This window comes from Triturus cristatus, chromosome 8 (genome assembly GCF_964204655.1).
Source record: "Triturus cristatus chromosome 8, aTriCri1.1, whole genome shotgun sequence".
In the NCBI taxonomy this organism is placed as follows: Eukaryota; Metazoa; Chordata; class Amphibia; order Caudata; family Salamandridae; genus Triturus; species Triturus cristatus.
The window spans coordinates 483,829,901-483,842,030 of record NC_140591.1 but is presented as its reverse complement, the minus strand read 5'-3'; positions in this window follow the sequence as shown (position 1 = coordinate 483,842,030).

Here is a 12,130-nt window from a genome sequence, read left to right as displayed (position 1 = left end):
CTCTGAGACTGCAGTTGTTTGTTTGCAGCACCCCTCCTTGCGCCATGCCACCGATCGTGCTCGGGTCCTGCCAATCCAGTTGCCGATTGTCCTCCTGTACCACGCCGCCACAGACCTGCAGGCAATAAAAGAAAAGAAAAAAGGTTAGAAACCCTCCCGAGGGAGGGGGCACACGCGATGGGTGTGCTTCCGAGGGGAGCGGAGTGCAAAGAGACTGCACTTCGCGCTCCCCCCGGCTTTAAAGGGTTGCCCAGCCACCAGCTGGAACTGGTTCCTGGCAAGGGGCCACCCGCGACCCGGAAGTGATCGGATCACTTCTGGGGCATGGTGGAGCCTTCCGTGACCCGGAAGTGATCCAATCACTTCCGGGGCACGGCCCCCGACCAATGCGGGGGCAACGGGACGGGCTAGAGACGGGGGCACGGCCGACCCCATAATGGCGGCGGGGCCGGTGTCGGCCCCACCTTCCTCTTTTGTGCCATCAATATGTTGAAAATCCCTGGACGCAATTCCGATGACAACAATTTTCAATCTGTGTCATAAAAGAAATTAGTCATTTTGTGCCATCAATATGTTGAAAATCCCTGGAGTATCTAAAGTTATCGGCACTGGAGGCTATATCCCTACTGGCAACTACCCTAGACAAAATATTGTTTTGGATGTCCACTCATCAACTCGAATGTAATCCGAATAAAAACGAGGGCCATATCTATCAATATTTCACACAACGCATCAAGACACCTTGCTGAGCCGCTTGAAAGGGAGAGGGCACGAATGCGCCCTAGCTATAAATATATGGTGTATTACTGCTCTCTGTCTGCGCTGGCGAATAAACTGCTGTCTAGCGCCAACATGGGTACCCTTGTACCATAGTTCAAGGGTGCCTACATTGCAGACACAATTGTTTTTGGGCAGGATGGAACACTTTCCTTCACAAAAACAATCCTCTGAAGGTTTTTCCTCTTTCTATGTGTGCTGTAAAATACAGCACACATAGAAAGTGGAAACAACGAGGTGAAATAAAGATATTTCTCCTTGTTATGCTTTCCCTGGGAAAGCTTAGCATTTTGACACATTCCCAGGTTTTCCAGTCTTGGTAAATCTGGGAATACACATGCTCCAAAATCCATGGGTAGATGCATGGAAACACCCAAGCTCTACCCATGCAATGCCTCCCTGGGGGGACTAACACAAGGCAGTGACTTGCCCTGCGTTACTCCAGATTTACCAAGTCATGGAGTGCAAAGCAAGGAGGCCTTGCGGGGCTTGGTAAATATAATCCTAGGTTTTGTCTCACCCTTGCAATACCTTGCGTGGTGTAAGGGCGACACAAAACTTTGATGAATATGCCCCAGAGTTTTTACTGATCTCATAACACACCTCCTCCATAGCAGTGTAACAATGACTAGATTTCACAAACATCCTTGACTGGCCTCCAACTATCATTGAAAATGCCGATTTATTTGGTTTCATCATTGACAATAGACTCAGCCTCCACAACAACACGATGGCTAGAAATGCTAGTCGTCAGCTTAGATTTATCAAATTTGTCAAACTGTACCAGCAAGAACAAGAGCTCAAGGAAGTAACCCAAATGCTGGTCTTTTTAAGACTTGACCATGGAAATGCTGTTCCCTCTGGCATCCCCAAAATTAATCTTGCTTCGCTTAAAGCCTTCCTTCATGCAGTGCCAGTTTGATGTCTGGGGTGTGCCACTCTGACCATATTACTCTAGTACTGTACCTGAGTTGTCTTCCTATTGAAGGTTGATCCACTTACAAAATGGCAAGCATTGTGTTGCTTGAGTTAGAATTCCTTAGCAAAAACAGAGGATGAGATGTTTGGCAAAACAGGAACAGATTGTTTAATTAAACAGTTTGGTTGGGAGAATAGTTACAGGCACCAGGTCTCAGGACTGTCTCAGTTTACATTCGGTTGCTGCCTTTCTTATATACAAAATACAATAGGTAATAAAAAGTTTCCGGCATACCATATATGGTGAGGAATGTTGGTTGCTGCCTTTAGAGTTATAAATTAATTGTAAATGGTTACTACAGCTGGGTCTCGACCTTGTGTGGACACAGTGTGGCCAGTGGTGAACATGTCCAGATTTCTGGCATGGGGAGCGTGTGATCCAGTCACGCTCCATCCCCTGCCAAAGAGCCGGGGCGAGCGAAGGAGTGACATGGGGGGTGGGGTACAAGGGCATGGGTGGACTCGGGTGGAAAAAAACAAAAAAAAGAAAGAAAATAAAATAAACTTACCTGATCGCCGCCACCTCTGCAGTCTGCTCTGTCACTCTTTTCTTGATTCTGGGACAGGCTCCCAGACTGAACTGGGCCTATCATGAAGCTGCAGGTAGCAGCATCATGATTGGACACAGCACTTCAACGTTGCGCTCCCATGCAGACTGGAAGCCTGTGCCTGCTTTCTCCAGCCCCAGCAACGCAGCTGGGGCTGGAGAAAGCTACACTGCACATGAGGTGTTTGGCCAGCCTGAAACGGTTGGCAAACACCTCATGCACAGTGCACTCCCCCACCACAGTGCTATCCCCCCTGGACCCGCCCCCAAGACTTGTCAGAGTGAATGGGGCGGGTCCAGAGGGATTAAAAAAACAATAATAAAACGGGTTAGAAACCCGTTTTATTATCTCTTTATTTACGGCAGGGGGCGGCGCTCCTCCGTCCCAATGGAGGGGCCGCTGCTGGTGTGATCACTACGTGTGCTAGATCCTGATTGGCTATGCGTTCCTACCTCATGTATGATCTGCCTTTATGGTGTTTTTTTGGAAGCCCACGTACCCACTCTGGACATGTGTGCTTTATTAGGGCAATCTCCTCTGACCATTGTAATGTCTTAGCGCCTATTTGTGGGATTGATAAAAAGTTTTCTGCCCACGTGTTTGCCTGCCAGCTATGCACTCTCCCACCTGTGACCTATAACTCAACAATCCCAGAACCTAAGTCTTAGAGCCAGCCTAATTATATATTTGCGAGTCATGGATGATGTAGAGTTCACATTGGACGAATCTGTTAATATAGACGATATTTCATTTTCATCACTGTATGCATCGTTTTCCATATTAACTCGTTCCGTGCTCATGACGGAACCACGCCGTCATGAGCCACGGTTGCCGTGTGCTCATGACGGAGTGGTTCCGTCATGCTGCGGCCGTTGGCAGCCGCGCCGCCCACGCGGCGCTAATTCCCCGCCTGTGCGGGCGATTAGCGCTGTGGGCGGAGTCATGACGGAACCACTCCGTCATGAGCACAGCCCAACCGTGGCTCATGACGGAGTGGCTCCGTCATGAGCACCGCGCCACCGCGCTGCCCCCCCGCACCCCCCAGCGCTGCGGCGGAATTTCCGCCGCAGCGAAGGGGTTAACATTCCCCCTATAGTTGACTTTTCAGCTACATTGACCCATCCCTTTAGAGTGGTACTGTACAGGTACTGTTCTTGGGGCCTGTTGTTCCTTAGGTTTGCTATTGACAATCACTACCTTCCAATTTACTTGCATTCTACCCAATTTGAGCACTGCATTTTTACAGCAGTTATCCCCAATTGTATAACCCAGCATACCAATAGAAACACAATGATAACTGGCAACAGTGATTTACATAAACCGAATATTCATTGTGGAACCAGGAGAACCAATTTGAAATCACTCCTGCTCAGAGGCACCTCCCTCTTCTCACATGATTCCCTGTAGACTATGCAGTGCTTGGATGGCAAGTGTCAATGTTTCAATGTCAATGTCTTTCCCTGGGATGATTGTGGAACAGGTGGTGTTGATCTTGGCTCAGACCCCTCCCTCCATTGCGGTTATTAAGTCAAGCACATAAGGGTACTGCATTACCATGAGGCGGATGGCTGTCATTTCTTCCTCGATCAAATTGAGGCAGAGCTAAGTTGTGTTCATATTTTTGAGCATTTCCCACTGGGTGATCTGGGGCCAGCGGACAATAGTTCTTGTCTTCAGGGTGACGAAGTGCATTGACCCCCATACCCACAGCTGTGCTTCCACGAACAGCCTAAATTCTTCTGGAATGTCTTTGAACGGAGCCCAGCCAAAAGAGACTGCTGATCTCCTTTCACTAGCTTGGTGCAGAAAGGTGGTCTTTTTCTTTAACAGGTGCTTTTACAAATCTGTTAGCTCTTCTCCAGGTATAACCAAGGTTGATGTGTGCATGGTTACCAGGGAACACAAATCTCTCCATCCAGGAACCAGCAGAGTATAGGCATGCTCACTCACTGCCCATATAAATCCATAAGCGTGGAGGTGCCCCATTGCAGGGGACGGGTCTGTAACTCACAGCTTCATTTCTACACCTGAGAGGCACCGGCTGGGTCTGTCTCTCTCTATATCCTGCAGCGCATGGGGCTAGACCTCCAAGATGGAATCCTACCCCTGTGTAGCACCAGCTGGGTCTGTCTCTATACTCTGCAAAGACGGATTTATAACTTTAATTTGACACAGATCCAGTAATCTAGCATTGTTCTCTTGGAACATACCTGAGCCATAAGCTAATGCTAGAATTAGTTTAGAAGTCATAATTTTAACTGGATGGTCATAAATGGGGCACAATACTTTGGCTCAGAGTGATTTAAAAGCAAAAATAGATGAAGCTGTTTCAGCTCTTAATAGATCAAAATGACCTCTAAAAGAGAATTTATTTGCAAACAAAATTCCAAGATACTTGTAATTCTTGACCAGTTTGATTGGCTTTCCCCTTGCATACCAAGATTGAGATTTTGATGTGGATGACTCAAGTGACATGATTTTGGTTTTCTTAATGTCCAGCTCAAGATGATTAAGTGAAATATGCACTTCAAGGGAATCGATTAACCACTGTAACCCTATGGATGTCTGACTGAGTAGAATAGTATCGTCAGCATATTGTAGAAAATGTTAGAGGACTGTTTGCAAACTTGGGGGAGTGTGAGTTTATTTTTTCTAGATGTTGATTCAGATCCACCATAAAAAAAAGTTAAATAAACATGGAGCAAGCACATTAGAAGTTTCAATCCTCCATGTAATCAAGTTCCATCACCCAGCTTGACCTGATCCCAGGTGTTCATATGAAGGAGGATGATAAGATCAAGTAATTTCGGGGAAAACCCCATGCAGCTAACGTTTTCCATAGCAAGACTTGAGGAACTGTGTTGAATGCTGCTTTTAAATCGACAAAGCAAATATACAGAATTTGCTTCCTGGAAATTGCACTCTCGGCCATCAATGTTAGGGCAGCCATATTAGTAACTGTTCACTGGCCCTTACGAAATCAAGATTGGTTCATTGGATTTAAATGCTGTGTAGCTGACCATTCTTCCAGTTCCTCTAAGAGACGGGAGGCGCAAACCTTTGCCCCTGTGTCTTCAAAGCTATTAGCTGATAGTTTGTAGGAATTTCAGGAGGTCCGCTTTTGTAGATAGGTTGCAGGATACTTCCTTGCAATGAATCAGGTACAATTTCTGTCAGAAAGATCTCATTATAAAGCAGAGTCACGATCTCTGCCCACCAATCAGGATTTTCACTAAAAACTGCATTTTCGAGGCCATTTGGGCCAGGCGTACTGTTTGATATAATCTGTTTGAGCAGTGCTGATATTTCTTCTATAGTTAGTGGTTCAATTATAAGTGTGTCTGTGGTAATTTCCTGTTAGGGATGAGATGAGGGATGAGAGCCACTTTTAAGTAACTAATGCATAACACTGCGTATAATAAATGTCACAATGCAATAAATGTATTAAAAAAAGTAAAGAATAAAACAAAATGAGATACTGCTCATTATCCCTTAACAAGTTTTATTATAAAACAGGAAGTTAAAAAGAATTTTAAAACTTCCAAAATGAAAATAAAAAAATAATATTCTCAAAGCAATACAAGTTTGCACTGCTCTTTGAAGCAACCCCATTTGTATTTTGGACTCTGAGTGTCGATATCTCAGTTTGCCCTTATTTATCACAATTGCACAAAGAGATTGCCAAGACAAATATGGAATTGGTCTCAAGTAATGGCAGATCAATCTGTCAGAATTTCATGAAGTTACGGATGTATCTCTTACTTTTGCCCAAAAAACACAGTTCCACTGCTGCTGGTATGGTTCTACAGGATTTTTCATTGAAGATTAGTTCCAGCTATTTGTGTGCAGGTCTAACTATACAGGACACAAACAAATTAGGCGGTCAATCGTCTGTGAACCAAAAACGTAGAGGTAACACAAATGGTTTTGTTTGGGGATCCAATTGCAGGAACACTCTTAATTCTAGCGAAGGGATATAAAGTAGGTTTAACCAAAGAAAATAGTTTTCTGTCTGAACCTCTAAGGAAGAAATAAATGTAAGATGGGGAAGTCTGCTAGAAATATATGTTGATGTTAAGCACAGCCTCAATTCAGTATTGCTTTTGTTATAGCCGACTTAAATAGCCATGATCTTGTATATTTCCCTAGAGGCACTTTCCATTTGGCATTGGAGAGGTTATGCAGTGTATCCTGCTTCCTAGTATTCATTGCTCCATTAGCAGGTCTTATTGACAGATAAAATTGGCTGTTCAGGAATTGTTCAGCACCTTAAAGTTTGGCATAGAGAGTGTTTGAAGAAGAAATGGTGCATGCTCCTTAGTAGGGTATATAGCTTTACTTAGTGGTATCAGAGAATACCATCCAATTTAGTTCTAGGTCTATTATGTGTTGCTGAGTTGATTGTATGAAGTATGTCTGAGTTATGTAGGTAGCAAAAACTAGCATGCCATATGACATGATTGAGTTGCCTGTAGCTGAGAATGCCAATATTGCCTCTGAAATAGTATGGCCGCTGTGGCAAAGAAGAGCACATTTCTGTCTCTTTGGATATTCTGACATGTTGTTCAAAGAAATTTCACATCTACTTGGCCCTTTAATTCGTGTCAATCATTATGCCAAGATAACTGTATTGGTTGACCCGCTCACTTTTTAATTTATTTATTTTCCATATCAAGTCTATCTTTGCGCTCGAGAACAACATGCGTTTTGTTCCCGAAAGGTTTATTTGAATGAAGTCCGAATTGATGCAGTCAATCAGATTGTTGAGTAGTTTCTGTAATCACATTGGTGTAGTTGAAAACAGGAGGAAATAGCATAGGTCAAATTGTAGATGTGGTGTGTTCTAGGCTTTGGTGGGAAGAAGGTGTTGTTTTTTATCAGAAATCTGGGTAGGTCTTAGATGTATATTAAAAACAACATAGGTTCCAAAATGTGTGTAGTGGAGCGATGGCAAGGATTCCACTTTTATGTTGACAAAGTCCCTGCCCCTGAGCCTCTCTTAAATTGGCAGCTGGGAGGAAGGAGTCATTACCCTTTTTTGTTGCCAAAGTTAAAACAGAGATGGTAGCCATTCCGCATATTTGTTCTCATACTTTTTCTGCCCTATGATGAGCAAGTTTGAGCTCGTGCGTGCACGGTCCTATTGATGCTAGTTCTGGCACTTTTGCAGGACCGCAATCAGGAGGCATAAAGGCACATAGAAAGAAACGAGCCATTGAGCTCGATTTGCAAAGCTTTTTTCTCCAAGCTTAGGTGTGAGGTGCTCATGAACCTCCACGAACAAGACATGCTTAGTCATGGCTTCCACATAACGCTGTGTGAATCAGACCTGTTTATTCATGTGTAACTCGCATCCAAAAAGAGCTCATCATATAAAAACATTTTTTGAATCAAAGCTAATGTGAATTAGTGAGGCCTTGCATACACCCTATTATTAAATGCACAGGGCTAACTTCACCTCCACATTTTCATTTATTTTTCTTGTCCATCGGCAGCTATGTATGTGGCTGGCTGGCTGCGACATGCACATTTCACGACAGGCTGAGCTGCTCATGAGTTCTATGGTCTGAGGGAAGAATGATAAACTTGAAAAAAAAACATAAAAATCCATTAACAGTGTTCGGGGTGGTTTGCAGCTTGATAACTCCGGGCCCAGTAATCCATGTGGCAATCTGCCGGGCATGCTCTGCTTCCCTTCAGGAATTCCTCGCCTCTGGGGTCAACGGGATCATCACTGCATTGAAACAGTGTTTAATCACCATCTGCATTACTCAGGGCGCGCGCCACCTCGCGCCTGCACTCCTCCAGGCTTTGTTTCTGCTTCTGCTAACAAGGCGTGCAACCTGGAATGAGGCGAGCAGCCCCCCTCCCCCCTCCAGCCCCTCCTCCGGATGGTTAGCAGACGTTTGGGGGGGTCTCTGTCCTTTTCATTTCTGAGCCCCGTGAAAGCCTCGCCGCGCGCTGCCAACCTGTCACATGCGGCGTGTGAGATTGAAAATCCGAAGGTGTGACATTAGCAGCAGTCTCGGTGAGACACATTAGGAAATGTATTTTTCCTCTCTTTTTGGACACGTCAAAAAGATGTTTGAGTTGAATGCTTTATTAATAGTGACTGCAGGATCGGAGTATACCTGTGCTTCTGGGTAGGAGAGCCAGTATTGAGCAGAGGAAGGAGGCGTAAAATATATTTTAAAAGATTTACCATGTAAATGAAGTACTTGTGACAATAGAATATTTGTGAAATATATGTTGAAAAATTGCTTCATTCGAAATATTAAATTTATGCGGCTGTTCCGCATTATCAGGACCAGCAGTGTCGTCTTTAATATTATTAACTAATGCGTATTTATTTATTTAGGAGTTTCAGGCCTGCCAATTTTCAGATTGACTTCACCTGTATGAGTAGGTTGGAGTTTAAAGACGCGGGGTCTGTGGTAGGGCAAGCCGCAAGCCCATTGCTTGTACCAGGTTGTAGGAGGTGGGATCATGGGGGTGGGAGTGGGGGGGGGGGGGTTGTTGGGTTGTACTGAGAACCGAACCATGTTTTCCCTCTACTCCAAAACAAAATCTTCAAAGGAGCAGGGACATTTTAAGGATTTTGGTGGCCCCTGTTCGGAACAGCTTTGAATTTATGATGCAATTTCGCCTCTTTCATGTCCTCTTTGACCAAGTCACTCACAGTGCACAGGCACACTCCTACAATTTCTGAAGGTTTTACATATAGTATACAGGGAGAGTGAGGTTTGTTTTCAATATTGAAACAGCAGCAGTTCACTAATAATACTGCAAATAATCTCTAACGCACCCTCCCATTTCTCATGTGTGGGGTCCTGTTTTAATCTAAAAAATAATTATGGACATTGCATGAAACTTAAACACATTTTCCAGCAAAATGTCTGTAATAGACTTTCACACAACACCAACATTAAACATAGATGAAAGAAAAATGGTATTTAAAACAATCTGTTTAAGAATTATTCAAGGTCATTAGGGAAAGACTCTCTGCAGAACAGAGCTGGGTCTATCAGAAGGCCGGCACCGTGACCGGCTGGGGCCTTGAGCCAGAGCTCACTGGGCCTTTGCTTTCGAGTGTGGCCCAGGTGGCACTGCTGATGGGTGAGGGCTCGGCTGGCTGGAGTGCATGACGAGACTTGGTCCAGGTGCGGACCTGGAGTTCGCTTGAGGTTCTCGCCCAGGCTTGAGAGGCCTGCACTGCACCCTCACCCCCCTGAAGGCACAGCAGATACTGTAAAAACATGGTTGGTGGGGCCCTGACCTCTTGTGAGTTAGGAGATACACTGCTACAAATGTTTTACACTGCAGTTAATATGGCACTTTAAAGTTTTGTGTATATACTGCATATAATTGTATGATAACTACCTCCCTGCCTTATGCTTGATTCCGGACTGTGCCTCGGCATTTTGGCATTTCTTCTTCGGCCTGAGTCCTGATTGTATCTCGGAAATTCTACCGTTCAACCATGCGCCCACCTTACCCCACCCGGAACTCGAATCTTGTGCGCTACGGACCAAACTCCTGGTCTATTAACTACCCAGACAAAATGACCAGTAATGCAAAAAAGAACTTCAAGCATAGTATTCTAAAACAACACCCGGAAACACTCATTGTAGATAACTACCACACAGCGACCAGCAGCAACGCGAAAACTAACTTCATTTTCTACACTAATCGCCCGGCTAAATGGAAAAACACCTTCTCTCTTCACCTTCAAGTCGCCAAGTCAGTAATCATTCCCTATGGTGAAAAAATCTCCACTACCATCTCCCCAACCTTCAAAGGGGAACTCACCATCTCCATCTCCAGAACTGGAACCATTCTCATACAGGCCACCGACCTGCACTTCACCACTTTTGACCGCCACTTCCCCACACTTCTTTCCGCGTTAACTCAACTGAGCCGTCAAACCATATCTCCCCAACCCACCATCACCCTTACTAATAACGTGGAACCGATCCCATCTCCCTGCCCTGAAGAGCCTCTCTCCAACTCATGGACATCCACCATCACTCGCTATAATCACACTACCTCTATCATTACTCTCCGACGCCAAACACCCACAACTATTACATCTACTGAGCACACTAGGAACAACAAACTCACAATTAACAAACACCACAAGACCGATCTAGATCTTGACAGCTCGAACTCTAACCTCTTCCCCCCTATAACCGAAATCCCCACAGGCACTCTCCGCTCGACCCGTGATAATCGGAACCCTCCCTCACAAACTACCTCTTCCTCCAACACAGACCCTTTTCCCCCGACCCTTAGGTCCCCCATGTCCAACGCCACCTCCAATCCAGTGGTCTCTCTCCCCCTACTACCACTGCACACTCCCCCGCCGATGTCCCACTTCCACAGACACAACCGGTCTCCACCGATTACCTCACTGACAACCCCCGCGACATCCCCATGGCCAACGTCGTCACCAATCCTTTAAACTCGTTCCCCCCTATTATCACTACGCGCTCCCCCTCCGCCGTCGCACACCCACAAACATAACCTGCCTCCTCCGCTAATCTCATTGACATTCCCCAGAAATCTGACTTCTTACCTAGAATTTCTCTTCCTCCTCACTTGGACAGTAGACCCTCTACTCCTCCTTTGAACCCCTTGAATGGGAGCATTACTAATCCGGCTCCCCACGTCCAACCTCTCCCCTCTCCTAACCCCACTGATTCTCTCCAATCCCCGACCCCTGTTCACTCTCCCTCCAAAGACCCTAGTCATTCTCGGCCCCTGCCTAAAACCTTAAACTTTTTCAGCTCAATAGCACAGCAACTGAGCGGAATGGAGCTGAAAATTAACTCCCTTGCTGCCGATTTCCTATACTTACAACAAGATCTTCTCAACAGGACCAAGCCACCGTGCTCCCTCTCCCCGGGTAGATTTCCTCCCACCCCACTCAATACTGCTCCCTTGGCCCCTCAGTGCACCCCTCGTCCCTCCAGTCCATCAGCGAGTCAGGCCCTTCAACCCAACCGGGATCGCCAACCCTTTCCGATACCGAAACCTGATGAGTTCAACGACTCTTACCTCACTTTGAGCCAGAAGTCAGCCCCTCTCCCCATCCCTGTTATTATCGGCACTAACAGAATCCCCAAAAATGTCCACTCGCCTAGACCTCCTGCTCAATACTCCTCTATCCACCTCACTCCCCCCCATCATCGAGGCTCCCCGTCCTCTCTCTTGCATGCTCCTCAACTGCAGATCAGCAGTACAACACGCCACAGACATTGCTGAAGCTCAACTCGCTGAAGAAATTGACATCGCTTTCCTCACTGAATCCTGGCTCAATGTCCACTCCACACCCATTCTTGACATTCTCACCCCTCCAGGGTACACCATCATCAGACAAGACAGACCGATCACAACGGGGGGGGAGGAATTGCCATCATCCACAAGGCAGGATTTCAGATTACCAAACTTAAACCTGCAGAATACCTATCGTTTGAATACCTGGGTGTCGAACTCAGTGCCAAGGGCACCTCACCCATCAAATTTCACACCATCTACCACCCTCCTGGAGAGCGTACCCTTTTCCGCGAAGAACTAACAGACCTAACATCACGGTTCTCCATGACAGACACTAAAGACGTGTTCCTGGGTGAGCTCAATATCCACTGGAACGACCCTGAAGACTCCACTGCCCAGAACCTATCCAACCTACTTGAAATATATAACCTAAAACAACTCTGCAATAAACCAACTCACATCAAATGTGCAACACTGGATGCGATCATTACCAACAACGATCTGGTCTCTCTGACAGCGATTTCTCCCATTGACTGGTCTGACCACCACCT